Here is a 17,020-nt window from a genome sequence, read left to right on the forward strand (position 1 = left end):
GCTCTGAGTGCAAAATAAACAACAGATTCCAATGTCAGTACAAAAAGTATAAAATATCTGATTAATAATATTTACACTGAATGCATGTTGAAATGATAATACTGACTTAAATAAAATATACTCAAATTTAATGTTTCTTTTTTACTTTTTGAAACGTGGCATACAGTGCTGCTCTAGATCAGGGGTCAGCAAACACTTTTTGTGAAATATTTCTGTGAAACCAGATTGTAAACACTTTAGGCTTTATTGGCCAGATGGTCTCATTGCAACTACATAATTCTGTCATAGTATGAAAACAACCTAGATGATAGCAAATAAGTGGGTGTGGCTGGGCTCCAATAATTTCATTTACAAAAACAGTCAGCAGGCTGAGCAGTGATTTGCTGACTCTTGCTCAGAGCAAAAGAGAAGCAGCATGGTGCAAGAGCTCAGCTTTGGAATAAGAGAGGTTTGTATTCTGCTCTGCCTGTTGCCAATTGTGTAACTGTGGGTAGGTTACTTAACTACTCTGAGCCTCAGTTTCTTTGTCTGAAAAATGGAGATAATAAACCCAATAGAAAGCAGGCAAAAAATACAGGTAGATAATTCATGGCCCAATATAAATGGCCGAGAGGTTTAGAAAATATGTTTAACCTCATTTCAAGAGACAATGATGCTTAAGACAATAATGAGATACATTTACTTTCCAATTGAAAAGTTTTTTGAAATTATAAAGTGTGCACTTAAATGTGTATCTCCTACATGGTTAGTGGGAATATAAATCAATATAACCATTCTAGAAAGCAATTTGGCAACATGGATAAAAAAAACCTTTAAAAATTTTTACTCTTTGACCTAGTAATTCCTCTTCAAGGAATCTATCTTAAGGAAATAATCTGAGATGTGGGCAGAGATTTATGTACAAAGATGTTCACTGTAGCATTATTTATAATAATGAAAAACTGGAAGCAACCTATATATCCAGTAATTAAAATAATAGTTAAATAAATTTTGACATATCAATTTGAGCAATACTGAGCAAACATAAAAATTGTGTTTAAAATATTAAATAACACAAGGAAATGTGCCCTTAATAAGGATGTCAAGTGGAAAAAGAGTACAAGAGTATATATACCATGCTCAGCTACGATTGGTAGAGGAAGCACATATGTTTGCGTAGAAAAAAAAGGTGGCAAAAATGTACCAGTATGTTGTCAAGTGTTGGCAGGGTCCTGGGATTATGTGTGATATTTATTTTCTTTTTTTCATTATTGTCTGTGTTTTCCAATGTCCTTCATTTAGAATGCATTACTTTAATATGCAGAAAAATAATATTATAAAAACCTTAAGTTTGCAAACCCAATCAAAAAATGGGCAAATCATATGCATAGATGAAATGTAAAAAGGGCAAAGGAGACAAAAAAATAGCAAATAAATATAAAGGTCCCCAATCTCAGTAGCAATCAGGGAAATTAAAACAACAGAAGGTTTTTTTTTTTATACATCAGCTAGGCAAAAATGGAAAAAATATGTATAATAGTCACTAGTGGCAAGGATGATATAAAGTAATGGGGGTCCTCTCGTATGCTTGGTTGGTGCATACAGCCTTTTTGAGGACAGTTTGGCAACAGCTATAAACATTTTAAAGGCACTTTCTGTTCCACTTAGCAATTGTACTTCCAGGTATTGAGCACATGTGCAAAAAGGGCATATATTAGAATGTTCAGAGAAGAATTGCTCTTTGCATTCAATATCAAAGAACTGGAAACAACCAGTATATCCACCAATGGGAGAATTATGGTGAATCCATGCTGTGGAACATTAGCTAGAAGTTAAAATAAAGAAATAGATCTACATACACCAACAGTAAATGAAAGAGAAAAGAAAGCAAACTACAGAATAATACAATAGAATGATCACATTCATGAGGGAAAATCCAAAAAATATATATGTGTGTGTGTATATGTGTATGGTGCTGGGAAAATTCTACCTCATAGCTCTTTGGGGAGACAAGAGGTGAAGGAGTATGTAGTTGGGGTGCAGGGAGGCAACAGGGGACTTCTCCTTTTGATTCCACAATCTTCTCTCAGGATTAACAGTTTTGGATTAATAGCTCAAACTCTGGAGACAGACTGCCAAGGCTCCACCACTTATTGAAACACTTTGGACAGGCTGCTTAACCTCCTCAAAAAACCTCAGTTTCTCCATCTGTAAAATGGGTATAATCATAGTACTCACCTCAAAAGTTTATTCAGAAAGAAAATGAGACAGATAAAACACTTAACCCAGTGCCTGGAACACAGTAGGCCCTCAAATATAACCTACCAGTCTTAGAACTGTCATGATCAGAAACATGGCACTTAAACTACTTTCATTAAATACTTGCACCAAGATAAAAAAATGTTAAAGGTCAAAAAATTTATATATAACTAAATGGGAATGTGGATTCCAAACTGGCAAGGGAGCTGTGGAAATGAAGGCACCTGGCACACAACAGGTTATATGCTTGAGAGCTTGACTTTTGTGGTCAGCCTGTCTCAGTTCCAATCCAGAATCTTCCACTTGCTAGTTACACGAGGTCTCTGCATCTTCACTTCTCTACTCCTCAGGTTCCTCATCTACAGACCGGTGGGTAATAATAGCAGTGCCTGTCTTATGAGGTTAAGAGGATGAAGTGAGTTTATACCAGATAATGGCTTGCAAAAGTGCCTGACACAGAATAAGTGTTAAGTAGGTTGGTTGTTGTTATTGACAGCATTATTACTGGTTCAGTAGTAGTAGAGGTACCACAACTACGACTATTACTAAATGTCTTATCTCCCCCAAGTGGCCTCTAGACTCCTTCAGGGCACTGGCAACACCTTTTTCTTGTGAGTCCCTCACCAGTGTCTGACAAATAGTAGGCACTTATATATTTGCAAGATTGCTGTCACTGTTTTAGTTTGATGTATCATTTTAAAATCAGAAGAGCAAAGGCAGCCTGAGGGAATGGGAAAAACACAGAGTAGGGCAGCCTTGAGTCCCAATCCTGGTTCTTACCACCTGGGTGACCTCAGACTGGCATGCCATTGACCGAATCTCCCTGGTTCTCAGACTCCTCACCAGTGAGATGGTTTAATAATATTATATACTTCATACAATCATTGAGAAAAATAAAGACATGTGATACCCCAGGGCCCCAGTAGGCACCTGGTACTGCTGTCTCTTTAATGCTACTCCCTATGCTTAATAGGGATGACAAAGGTGAATGTGTACAAGCCTGCTTAGATGTTTGGACCATAATCAGACACCACCACATGCCTTTTGACAGCATGCCACAACTCAGACCAAGTGCCTAAGAAGATAGAGCCACTTGGAATGCAGAGCCCGTGAAGGGGTCATAACTTCGTAGAGGCAGGATTCTATAAAATGGGCAGGGTAGCAGTGGGTAGAATCTGAATATTAATAAAAAGAATGATAACAATAGAAATAGTATCTGTGGCAGGCATTGAGCTAGGCACTTTACATGTATTAACTTCTTTATTTTTTACAACATTCCTGGAAGGTTTCATGCCAATATAATTACCCCCAATTTACAGATGGGGAAATTGAGTCTGCACGCAGTGAAGAAACTCACCTAAGTCACAGAGCAGTAAAGGGCAAAGTAAGGACCTGAACCCAGGCCTATCTGGTTCTAGGATTTAAACTCTGAGCGGCTTCCTTGGAGAAGGATAGAGCACACACACAACTAGCCTCAGGGCACCTGTGGGCAAGGATGGGTGGGTCTTTAAGGCCTCAGAGGTATCCACCCTTGTTTTGTCTTCTTTGGTGGAGGAAAAAGGGGCATGACACAACACATCTAGGCAGAGCTGAGGCCCTGAACCCCAGCGTCTGGGCTCCTGACTCAGCAGCTGGAGCAGCCCTTGTGTGCCTGCACACATAAGCATCTACACCAGTAATAATATATATACTCTTCTGAGGGATTAAATATCTTTACGGTAAAAAATATGCAAAAAGAAAAAAAGAGGCTCCAAAGGGTTGGGGAGCCAGGAGTCAGGTGCTCAGCATGAGACTAGTAAAAGCAGGGAAGACCCAGCTGTGCTGCCCTCTTGGGGCCAGCAGGTGGCGGGGCAGGGGCAGCAGGCCAGGGATGGAGAGGTCCCAGTCTGGTCTAAGCAGCAGCCACCACCCTCTCAAGCCCGGAGCACCCTGGCATGGGGCACCTTGGACCATCCCTCACCCAGGCAGTGATGGTCTGACTGGTTGTCTGACGGTTTTTCTTTCTTGCAAGGTGGACAGGGTCTCAGCTCTAGACACGAGGGCAGTTGGGTGTCATGACAGAGATGAGAAACTGTGGCCAGTGGGACCCCTTCCATACTCCCCTCATCTCATCACCAGAAGATATGCTTTGTGAAAAGGCAAAGGGTCTCTGTGAGAATTTGATGTGTGAGAACAGGAGGGACAATGAGGATCCGAGTCAAGAGCCAGCCCATGTGTGTGCCCAAGTCCACACGGTAGCGTGCAAGCGTCTGCGTAGAAGCGCTCATGTGAGAGCTGCAAAGAGAAGCTAGCCAGACACTCTCCATGTAACCTTAGAGGTTTTTTCCAGGCCCAGCATCCAGGGTTTGGGTTTCAGAGAGTAAGAAGGAGTCAAATGGTGAAACTGCTGTATTCAAGTGTGCAAGATGCAGCGAGGGGGAGCTCAGAAGCATCATGAGGGGTGTGTGTCGGGAAACAGCTAGCCGGGAGAGGCCACTGCTCTTTTCCTACCTAATCAAACCTTCTGGCATTGACAGAGGTGAATTGGGGGTGGAGAGATCTGCCTCACCATTATCTCTGCTCTCATGGCACCTTCTCTCCCTCCCTCCCTCCATCCCAGCTTTGCTCCTGCCTATGAAAAATCAGCAAATAAAAAGTTACATTAACCCCACCCTGACCTCGCCGACATAATACACTGCAGGCTGATGCGCAGCCTTTGCAGGCTCGCTGAGAACCTGTCACTCTCCAATGTCCCGAGCACAGCCTGGGGAGCATTTACCGGATAATTAATATATTAAATGCATGAAAAATAGTTACACAGACTTCCCCTCCCCACCCAGGAAAGGAGGGTGGGATGCAAAAAAGACAGATTCAGGCTGTATACCATCAATATAAAAGCATCCCCCGAATAGCCGTCATAAAAACTGTTCATAATTTTATAGCTTCATTCCTGTTGGAGCACCATAAAGGCAAGTCATATTTTTTACACTCAGGATGCCCCATAAAAAAAATAAAAAAAATAAAAGGAACAAGCAAGAAAACGAGAACTTGGCAGGAGGCTCTTTTGCTCTCACCTGAGGGTGAGGGACAAGGAGGCGCCCCCCACATTTGTCCTCTCTGACCCCCTTCTGCCACCCTTCCTTGGCCCAGCTGTGAATCCTGATGAGTCCATCAGAATACTTACTAATTGGATGACTTTATTACTTTTTATTTGGCCTTTTTTTTTCCTTTTTGCTGATTCCATATTTGCCTTTCATGAGGATGGAGGCAGGGGTGGAGATGGAGTATCTCTTTGTCCAGGTTCTTCAACCCCTTTACCTTTCTTTTCAGAGGCTGGGGTATGAGAGCAAAATAATGGGGGTCTGGTTGGACCACTTGCATCTGTTAAGGTTCAGGTGCAGAAAGGAGCAGGGGCTATGCTAGGAGATGATAAGGGCCCCAAATCACGTAATGGAGAGAGAAGGGAGAAAGCCTGGACAAGAAAGCCTGGACACAGAGTAACTTCAGGGCCTCTGATCTCCTAACCTTAAGCAGGCACAGAATGAGCCCCTCAGGGGCCTGGCAGAAGCCAGGCGTTCCTGCACAAGACTCTGGTAAGACTCCTGCAGACAATTCTAGATTGGGAAAGGGAGCACTTGCGAGCAGTCACAGACCCAGGCCTGACCCCAACCTTATGAGCAGGGCAGCCAGAGCTCAGAATGAAATTGTTCTTCTTCTAGTCAGCCCTGCACTGTCCCAAAAAGACATGATTAGTAAGACAACCCCTTTGAAGCAACAATCCCAAACACACACACACACTCACTCCTGGAGAGACCTAACCCACCCCTGCTGACCCCAAGAGGAAGCCCTGACCACCCTCCTAACACAAGAGTGGGAGAGGACGTAGGGGAAGTGTCCCCCTTCTTCACAGGATTAGGTCCACAGCCCAGCCACTGTGCTGGAGGGAGATGCTGACACGCACTCCCAAAGCCTCTGTGAGAGCTATGGACGCATGGGGGAGACAGACACTCACGGAGAGACATGTGAGGGAGGTGCCCCATCGCCTTTCACACACTCTGGCTGCCTGCCCCTCAGGCCTGGGGTCCCTGTGGAGAGAGATGGTGAAACAGGAGATTCCCAGGCACTGAGGTAAAGTGGTCTGTGGCAGGGCTTCCCACAGGGCCTTGCAGGTCCAGCTTGGCGTGCCCAGCCTCCCTGGGTATCTGCCACTTTGATAAGCTTAGGTTGGGTTGATTTCTCCCCCACTAAAGTAGACGATGTATGTCTCCCTTTTTAGGGGGTTTCAGCAATCTGCCTGCCTTCACTTGCCTTGCCCCTGTCAGGATCGAAGCTGCCCCAGGATGGGTACTATGTCTCTTCAACAAGACTGAGGGATCTGTCACTGCAGAAAAGGCCTCCTCCTGATTATACTGGCATTCTATGAGGCTAAGGGGTCTGTCTCCCCCAGCAGTCTGGGAACACCCTGAGAGCAGTCTCTGGTATCTCTCAACAGAGGGGCTTTCTCTAAGCTGTTATTCTCATCAGACTGAAATTTCTCCAAGACATAGTTTGTCTCCCCCACTTGACTGGGATTTTACTATGCCCAGGTTGTACATATCTCACCACATTTGGAGCAAGAATTGTCTCCACCATCAAACTGGGAGCTCCACCTCAACCCCATCCTCCCCACCCCCTCTCTCAAAGGCTATGTCTCCTCTGTCAGACTACGGTTTTCCTCAAATGCAGGGACCCAGAGTCCCCAACCAGATTAGAAGCCCTCCACTCTGATCAGAAGCTGGGCTTCTCTCATTGGACTGGCATGCTTCCCAGACCAGGGGCTGAAACTGTCCCATAAGACTGGGCCTCCAACTTGCTGCACTGATGGACAGTGACTGCATTGGGGTATGGGTGGGGACTTGATAATATGGGTAAATGTAGTAACCACTTTGTTTTTTCATGTGAAATCTTCATAAGAGTGTATATCAATCATACCTTAATAAATAATTTTAAAAAAAAAGACTGGGCCCCCACCCACAATGGGCACTCTGATTCATCCCTAAGACTGAGAGCCCCTCAAGTATAGGGGTTCCACCAACAAACCAGAAATCCTTAGATCAGAGGCTGAGTTTCTCCCATAAGACAAGAGGCCTCCAGAATAGGGACTATGACTTCTTCATAGGAGCCTGGGGGCCCCTCAAAGGCAGTTGTTCCCCCATTACACTGGAAATCCCGACATATTAGGCTTCCCCAGGGCAAGAGGTGTGTATCCTTTGGTCAGCCCTGTACCAAGGAGAGGTGCTTGGTTCCTGCTCTGGTTGAGTTTGACTGCATCATCTGTAAACGGGACAAAAGAAACTAACATTATCAGCCCCCTCCATGTACCAGCCATGGCCCCAGGCCCTTCACACCCACTGTCTCATGGCCTCATCACTATCCTGCATGGCAGATTTCTTTATCCCCTTTCTGCACATGAGAGGATACTGACACTCAGGAGTCCAGCACCAGCTCCCCCGGCCGGCAGTCCTGGCCTCCCCCACCTGCCCCTCCCGCATGCTCCTTCCCTGCTGATCCATTCCTATAAAAGCAGCCATGTGGCCCAGCTCAGGGCCATAATCCCAGGGTTGAAAAGAAATCAGTCTTCAAGCAAAGAAGCTGTACACCAAGCAACATTCTTCCTTCTCCTTGAGTATTTAGGGCTGTGGGCAGTGGCGAGTGGGGTGGGAACAGGCCTTCAGGTAAACCAGGGAACTGGGACTCCCATTTTCTCTAGAAGCCCCCTTAGCTGTAATTCTGCATGCACTGAGAAAGGGGGAGGTGAGGAGAGAAAGGGAGAGCCACAGGGGTAGTCTTTGTGAATCAGATTTTCTGATTCCGCTTTTCCTATTTTTTTTTTCTAAATGGAAACCTAAGCCCTCCTCCTCTTTCTCATACCCAACAGTGTCTCAACATGTTGGAGTGAGAGAAGCTATTAGCATTTCTGTATTATACATTGTTTACTGTGTATGTGTTTAATAAAAACAGGTCCACCTCCTCTTCTAGTCCAGAACTAAAAACAGAGGGGGGAGATAAGCACTCCCAAAAAGGAAAAGCATCAACTAATTTGAAAAATATTTAAGAAACTCTGGGTCGTCATCCACTCGCCTCTCCCTGCTCCATAATTACACTGCAGTGCCTGATATTTTCATGGGACATTAAACCAGGAGTCAGGTGATGGGTTCCTTCCGTCTACGCCTATCCGTTAGCCGCCAGGCCCCCGCGGACCTTGACATTATTAATAGTCCTATTCATTAAGTATTACTCTTGTAGAATGAGTAGCATAATATTGGCCTGGAGATAGGAACAGGCAGAAGGAATAAGTCAAATTAATTTTCCGGAGCAAACGCCCCGGTTCTGTAAATGACATTCTGTACTGTTAGCATTTTAAATGTGGCACAAATGGCAGGAGACACAATTTGAAAGCAAAATACTAGAAGACATGGCTCAGGGTGGAACATGGCAGCAAGAAAATCTAAGAGCGTCAGGGACCTGGGGGTGGGAGGGTCTGGCCCATGTAGTGACAGGAAAAGGAGGATTTTTTAATGGGCATTTATTTAAAATGCAGTTGAGGGAGGAAGAAGGTAGGAGGGCAGGTAGTGAGGTCTGTGTGTGTGACAGTGTGTTGAGTGTGTGGAGGAGTGGCTCATGGAATAGGAAGGAGGAATCAATCACGGATTTTTCACTCTCCCCTTCCAAGAGGCTGGTCTAGGGTTGGGGCTGAGGGCTTTCTGCCACTTACTCTCCCAGGGGGATGTTTTTCATCCCTTCCAAGCCTTTCTGACCAAGCTTAGGGAAAGTTAACTCATGCATTCTTACTTAATGTGAGGTTTGGTAGGTAAGAACACTCATTCACTCAACTGTCCACCCATCTATTTAACAATACATGCCAATTCTGGGATGAACCCTGTGTTATATTTTAGAGAGTTGGGCACACACAGATTAGTTTGGAAAGGCCCCTTACTCTCCAGAAGCTTAGAGTCCAGTGCTTGAGTCAGGAGGAGCCCAGGTAACTGTGGCACAATGCAGTGTGTAACAAGGGCAATGAGGGAGGGAAATAAAAAGCTGAAGAATGCTCAAGACAATGAGAGCCCATTCTATTAGAGGACACTTGCTAGAGGTGATGGCATTTAACTTAGGCTTTAAAGGGTGGGCAGAATTTGGACATGGAATAACAAGGAGGGCAATTCAGATGAAGGGACCAGGATGAAGGGACCAAGAGTGAAGATATCTAAGGGTAACATAAAAGAGGGACAATGGGCTATTGTCCAGGACAGAAGGCTTGGAAACTGTCATCATTAGCAATGAGGCTGGGACTCTCAGAGAGTCCTGTACATCATTCATCCAAACAAGCGAGTCTGATAAGATGGTGCCTTCCCTGTAGTCCATACTCCCACCTCACTGTTTCTCAGACACAAGGGCAGGTGCTTGCCAGGAGCAGGGGAAGGGCACTGTGAACTGCAGCCCATACTTTGAATGGTTTCTGGGCCCATACCACTGAATCCCAGTCAAACCAATAGACTGGTTGGAAATAAAATTGCATCTCAACAAAGTTAGGCTGTAAGCAAACAAAAGATGAATGTTCACCCATGCATCCCACTATTCCCACAGGAAACCAGAAGCAGGGTTCTACTTAACACTCACTTACTAGTGGGCTTTTGTGAGTCCGGCACCCATCACCACCTATTTACATACTCTCACGTGTTTCAAACATCCCAAGGGGCCAGGCAGAGCCTTCATCCTGGCATCCTGCCTGAAATTGGCTTTTACATAACTATGTTCCTGTCCTTACTCTGTCCTCATTCAAGCTTCAGAAGACTTTTTTCTCCTTCTCTTTGGAGAAGACAATATCTGAACTTATTGGGATCCTGACTAGGACCTGAGGCCATTCAAGACCTGAGGGTGCAAAATCTCTGAGGTACAGACCCTGGAATCCATCCTTAAGGAAGCTGAATATCAGATATAAATACACTTAATGCACTACAGTCTATGATGGGGGCCTCAAGGGAAGCACATTTAACATGTTATATCAACAATGGCTGTCACTCACATAGCAATTACTATACACCAGACACTGTTCTAAGTACTTTTATATATATTAACTCATTTAATCCTTACGTCAACCTTGTAAGACCAGTACTATTATCCCCATTTTGTAGGTGAGAAAACTGAAGCACAAAGGAGTAAACTTGCTCAAAGTTATACCAAAGTGGCACGTCCAGGATTTAAATTTAAGTGGCTTGGTTCCAGAGTCTATGCTCTTCATGCCAATAGGTCAGCCAGGGCCTAGGGGATCCAGGGCCGGCAAAGTAGTCTGGAAGGTTCTAGGAACGTGTGTTATCATCTCAGACAGGGCTGAGTGACCAAAAGAATCCCTCTTTCCCAAGTCCAGGGGAGGAGATGCTGTCTTAGGTGCCCCTGCTCCGTGTTTACATTTGGCCTGTCTGGAGTAGAGTGCTGCACATCCAGGATGCTGACTCATCATAGTTCTGACACTGGCGCTGTTGATGCTACCATGAAAAAGCAACGGGTGCTGTGGGGAAGAGCACTGTGTTGGAAGTCAAGAGCTAGTTCATCCCTATGGATCTTGGAGAAGTCGTGGCCTGAGCCTCAACTCTTCATCTGTGAAATGAAGAACTTAAACCGGGTGCTTTCCAAAGTACCTCCCAGCTCTGACATGCTACTGAAGTGATTCTCAACTTTGAAGCACACTGGAACCATCTGGGTAGCTTTTTTAAAAAAATAGCACTGACACTCAGACCCCACCTGAACCAATAGAATCAGAATCTCTGGAGATATACCCAAGACACTGGCATTTTAAAAAACCTTTCCAGGTGACTCTAATACACATTCATGGTCTTTAGAACCCAGGTGCATAGAATGGAGGCTGTGCTTTCATTCTCATCTAATCAGACATCTTAGGGACGGGTGACCAGGCCATGGTTGGAGGGCTGTGGAGAAGTCTTGACAGGTAAACAGACCATCCCAGTGGGCCCAAGAGTCCCAAAGTAGCCTCAGGGCTTACAGAGAAGTAGTCTCTCAAGAATGACTAATTAGGATCAAACCTCTTGTTTCTGTGGACAGGTGTCAAGCTGGGAACCCCACAGTGTCCTTTGGGACAGTGGGTCTGACTCACTCCTCTTACTCCACTCCTGGCATTCCAAACCCTTAATGCCTAGTTTCTCCCCCTGTTTTTAAAGGTGTCCCTCCAGGTCCCATCGGGGCACCACACCGTTTGGGAAAACAGGTTAGGGAGGTGGACCTCTTCCACACAATGCCAGAGGAGGAGCTACATCTTCCCCCCACGGTACTGAATAAATACATTAGGCACCGCCTCCACCTTCTTTTTTCCCAATTTAGTATTGTTTAATATGCATTTAATCAGGCCATTCGGTATTACAGCGGCTATGTAGCGTGACTCCCCCTGTGGGCGCGGGGGGAGGGCGTTATAGGCCATTAGGCTAAAGTAATATGTATGAGGAGTCACTTTTCCCCAGGGCGCAGTAACTATTTTTGCTCCCCAGTCGTCCCCATTAAATCATTAAACCTCATGACTATACTTTCTGAACTCTACCATGATCTTTAAAAAGCCAAGCATTAAAGGGCAGCTGTCACCCTCCACCGCCCAAGCCTCGGCCGCTTTACGTATTCACAGCATTAAGTCCTTTGTCAGTCTATACATCATTGGTACGGCGCTGGGGGGTAGGAGTGGTTACAGCGCCTGAGGAATCGACGTTCAGCACCCAGCTCTCCCCTGGGAAGGGCCCAAGGGGTGTGGTGCCAGACCCTCCCGGGGAGAAGGCGCCAGGCACAGCCGACTGGCCAAAGGGCCAGGGCGGGAATCTAGGAACTGTCCGTGGTTCTGAAGCGCCGTTCCGCAGACGGACAATATCCCTCTGCCCCTCTAATCAATTACATTTGGCTTTCTCAACTAGCAAGAGTCATTTCATAACCGAATGTTTCCTGAAAATCCCTATTTTTTCTCTCTACAGTGGTATAATACTGCCCAAAGAAAGCTGTGAAGAAGTGGAAGTATCTGTGGATTAGGATTTTAAAAGCTGCTACCTGGCACAATTTGGAGCTGATAATACTGATCACATAGGATTGTTAGACTTAGATGATATTATGTTTGTTAAAGTTATTTGCAAACCATAACTCTGCACATATAATACATTAACGTGTTCATGATAAATATTAATTGATACTAATTTTGGTTTTTTATAATACAGTAAGTACTTATTTTTATGTGTTACTACTATTTATTATTATTGCTATTGTTTATAGCTATTACTCAAGAACCACTTCCCAGGAACTTCTTCTCCCCTAGGAAATCTCTCCCCACAGGGATGCAAAAGAGGACCACCACCAGGAGAAAAAGAGAAGTGGTATGGTTTTATTTTATTTACCTCCTCTGAGTTGGAGAGGACGCTTGAGTCCCTTCTCCCAAGACCTGGTCCCAACCCTGTGGGGTTCCTGTCTAACCTTAATTCCAACTCCCCAGTCATCACCCCTGACACGCAAGTGCTTTTCTCACTTTGCATGCTCATGACGGCCTCACCATCAAAAAGCTGGGCAGGAAAGGGTTAAGCATCTCAGCAACCCCCAACAGGGTCCTCCTCACAGGCTGGGAAACAATGGAGCCATCAGTCTATATTTGACCTTTGCTCCCACGGCGTTTATGACTTATTCCTCTCCTCTACTGCCTGCTGCGATTCAGCCTTCAATCTCCCACCCCTTGCCAGAGCAGAGATGGCCCTCCCCCAACACTCTCCCCAGCCTCTAGGCCTCCTTCTTCCCCTTTCTTCCTCACCTCTCCCAGATCCCTCCCTGAGTCATTCCCCATTCTCTTGTATTTTCTCCCTCCCCTGCTCTCCACCCCAATTTCCATTTCTCTCTCCCTTTTTTCTTTCTTGCCTTTATGTCTCCTTCCTCCCTTTCTCCTCAGTGTTCTTCTCCTCTTATCAAACCCATTTAGCAGTTGATGTGCCAGATTCTGGGGAGGGCTTTGGGGAATTCAGTTTGCCCTCTTCTCTTCTCTCCCTCTAACACTCTCAAACCTACAGATCCCTCTTTGCTCATCCTCCATCCCCTGACACATTGTGTCCAAAAGAAGTCATGAGTTGGCATAGTGAAGGTATGGGGAATGGCGGAGGTGCTGTATCCATTCATGGGGATGGGGTCTCAGAGAGTGGGGGGTAATATCACCCAGACGGGAGCAAAGATGAATAGAGGGTCTTACCAAAGAGAAGGAACTCTGGTGTCTATAAACGGGAAGAGAGCACACAGGTCTGATATCAGAAAGAAACAGATTCCAGTCCCAGCTCATCCACCTCCTGAGTGACCTTGGGCAAGCCATTTATCCTCTGAGCTTCCTCCTGCCCTGCAAAATGGGAGTTAATAATGCCGCCTTGACCTGGCTTGCAAGGCTGCTGTAAGGTTCAAGAAATAAAAAGAGTGTAAAACTGTATTGTAAACTGTAGAGGGCTGTATAAACCCAGGAGAGGGAGGCATCTTATATTATGTTTTTTTTGGAGTCACATCTGGCTGCCCTGCCCTCACCCCTGCCCACCCCACCCCCATCCCTGCAGCAGGATAGAGGAAGCAAGGATCCATCCCACACACCCTCCAATTTAAACCCACTTTGACAGCTTTTTCACTTTTAGAACAGCCAATGGACAGAGGGCATATCATCAGCCCCATTTTACAGATGTGGGCACTAAGGATGAAGCAGGTTTGAAGTAATTTGTCCAAGGCCATAACACTGGTAAATAATAAAGCCAAGACTCAAGCCTCAGTTTTCAGCCTCCAAGTTCAGTGTGGCTTCTCACTTCCCTCAGGTCCCCCAGGTTGGAGGCACCTTTCACACCAGCCTGTCACCCTACTTGTACTGTCTGTTTACAGGCTCATCTTCCTCCAGCAAAGGTGAGTTCCTTGATGGTAAAAAACAGGTCTGGTGAGCACTTAGTGAAATTGTTTTCCAAGTGAATGAGTGAATGAGCACCCCTCCGCACCCCATCACTCAGCATTGTTCCTGGGGCCAGGCATATGTCCTAGAAGGTGAGTTGCAACTCAGTCCTCTTCTGCACAACTCCAGAGCACTGCTGCGTGGCCACAGGGTGGGCTCTGGGCTCTGGCATGAGAGTCTCTCTGGGGGAGGGATTCAGCCTGCCACCCTTCCACCCCCCACGGATTGCTCAGCCCCTGCCCCCAGCCTTGTGACAGCAGTCTCTGTAATGAATGACTCTGCAGTGGGGCCCAGCAAAAGGACAGGAGGGCACGAGACAAATCATAGCTGCCAGGCGCTAATCTTCCCCTGGGAAAGTCACCTCCACCCCCCTCATCCATCACTGGGCACAGGGCTGCCACCATACCCCACCACGTAAGTACCCAAGACAACTGCCTGTGCCCTATAGACGTGTGCAAGAGTGCACAGACAGCCAGGGTGCAGCATACACATGGGAACTTCTGCACACAGGAAAAAAAAGACTGCTTTGCTCCATATAGGGCCCCTGCCTCAGCTCTCCCACCCCCAGAAAAAGTGAAGTCTGATGATTTTAAATAAAACTTCCAAGCCATACATTTGTTAATTGCCTTAAAAAATGTTTTTTGGGAATCTATTTCCAGTTAAGCAATATGGTGCAGAGGACACAGAGATGAATAGAACTGGGCCTAGTCCTGAAGGAGTTTGTGGTCCACCAGGGGAGCAGAAACAGGCAGAAGGGCATTGGGAGGAAAGGGACACAGGCAGAGAGAGAGACAGAAGATGGAGAGTTGGGAGGGATTCCTCCCAGCTGAGAGCTCAGGGACAGTTTTGAGAAGGAGGATGGATGGATTTTGCAGGGACAGGAAGAAAGCAATCTGGGAGTAGGGAAGAGGGTGAGCCAAAGCAGAGTGTGGCAGGCAAGCTGTGCCTATGAGAGAGGGTAATATGTTGTGCGGGGAGGGAGGCAAGGAAAGAGGCAGTTGAGATCTGTCCTCTGAATGCCACAGGTTTCCCCACACCTGCCCATTCCCAAATACATACACACAAGGAATCCCAGCCTCATGAAAGAAAGGAGCAGGTCCAACACCTGCCATGGATGTTATGTGGAGATGTGTCCAGCCATGTGTACATTTTCTCCCAGAAAAGAAGCTATGGAGGCACAGACCTAAATCCATAAGCCATGTTACCGTAGAGTCACTGTGTACACAGTCACCCTCCTGGCCAGCACTCACTAAGCACTGTTCGAAAAACTTCACATGCATTATCTTCCACAGGGCAGCAAATGTCTGACTTCCCAGAGCTCAGAACAGCATTGGCTCATAGGTGTTCAATAAGCTTTCATTGAATGAATGGGTGATCTCATGGCCTCATTTAATAGGGTTGTTATGCTATAAGATAGATTTAAATTTACTACCCCTCTCATTTTACAGAAGAGAAAACTCAGTCTTTGAGAGAGCCAGTAACTTGCCCACCGGTCATGCAACTAGTAAGTGGAGGATCCTAGATGCAAATCCAGCCCTGTCACCAGTGTGAGCTCTCTGCCAGCTGTGCTAGGGAGCCACAGCTCTGCATCTCACTTTTATCTCTGCATCGTTCGGCTTCCAGGAGGCATAATTTGAGCCTGCTCTCAGAATCTGCATAATCATGAACCATTGTAACAAGGTACTCATATATACATTTATACAGTTCTATAGTTATACAGTCAGCCCACTTTAAGAGAGCCCAACACAAATGAAAACACCCAATTTCCGAAGTAGATAAATCTAAGAGGGCTCATTTGCTGTACAGAAAAATTCTTCACACTATAAAAAAGAGGAGTCATCCAATGGATTTAAAAGTACCAGAACTTCTCTGGGCACTGCAGTGTTTACCTCAAGGGTACTGGAGGGTGAGTGAGGACACTGACATTTGCGGAGCACCCACTGTATGCCAGGCACTTGACTTCCTGCAGAGGAGATATTTTTAGCTCCTTTTTATAGATGAGGAAACTGAGGATCAGATTCAACACCTTCATTCATTCAACATCATCGAATCCTGCTCTGTGCTAGAAACCAGGGCAGGCCCCAGGGAACCAGATACATACAGACCCATCTTTGCCCCCCCACCCCCACCACACACACACACACACACACACACAGAGCACTTGCATTCTGACGGAGAGAGATTGGTAATAAAAAGTAAATGAATACATGAACAAATCTTCCAGAGGATATCACATGATGATAAGTGCTATGCAGGAAACACATCAGGTGATAGGAGAGAGGTGGTGTGTCTAATACAGATAGGGAAGCAGGAGGGGATCCCTTGGGCTCCTCAGCTAGAAACTGGCTGACTTCATCTCTAGCTCCTCAGCCCCAGCACAGGGAAGGAAGGCAAGAGGATGGAAGGAAGGGAGGGAGGAAGAGATGGAAGCATTCAACCAGTTCCTTCTACCATAGCACACTGCCTTGGCAGAAATCCAAGTGGAAGACTTTTTGGAAAAGCAAACATATTAGCAGCCATTGTCCATCACAAACCCATCTGAGGTTAGCTCTGAAGCCCTGGCACCAATTCTCTGAGAAAAAAGGAATGTGATATGTAAAATTTCAGCTCCACCAGCTTGGTGGGAGCACTGGGGCAAGTCCGTCTGGGGCTGTGGGTGGATAGGGTGATAGTCTGAGGGAAGTGAGGCTCAGTGAAGGATTAAGAGCCAGACCTTCCAGATTTAACTTCTGGCTCAGCTAATAAAGCGCGTGTAGCTTCAGAAAGGTTGTTGGACCTCTTCGCACTCCAGTCTTCTTGTCTGTGAAATGGGACTAATGAAAATGC

Source organism: Manis javanica, chromosome 4, assembly GCF_040802235.1.
Source record: "Manis javanica isolate MJ-LG chromosome 4, MJ_LKY, whole genome shotgun sequence".
In the NCBI taxonomy this organism is placed as follows: domain Eukaryota; kingdom Metazoa; phylum Chordata; class Mammalia; order Pholidota; family Manidae; genus Manis; species Manis javanica.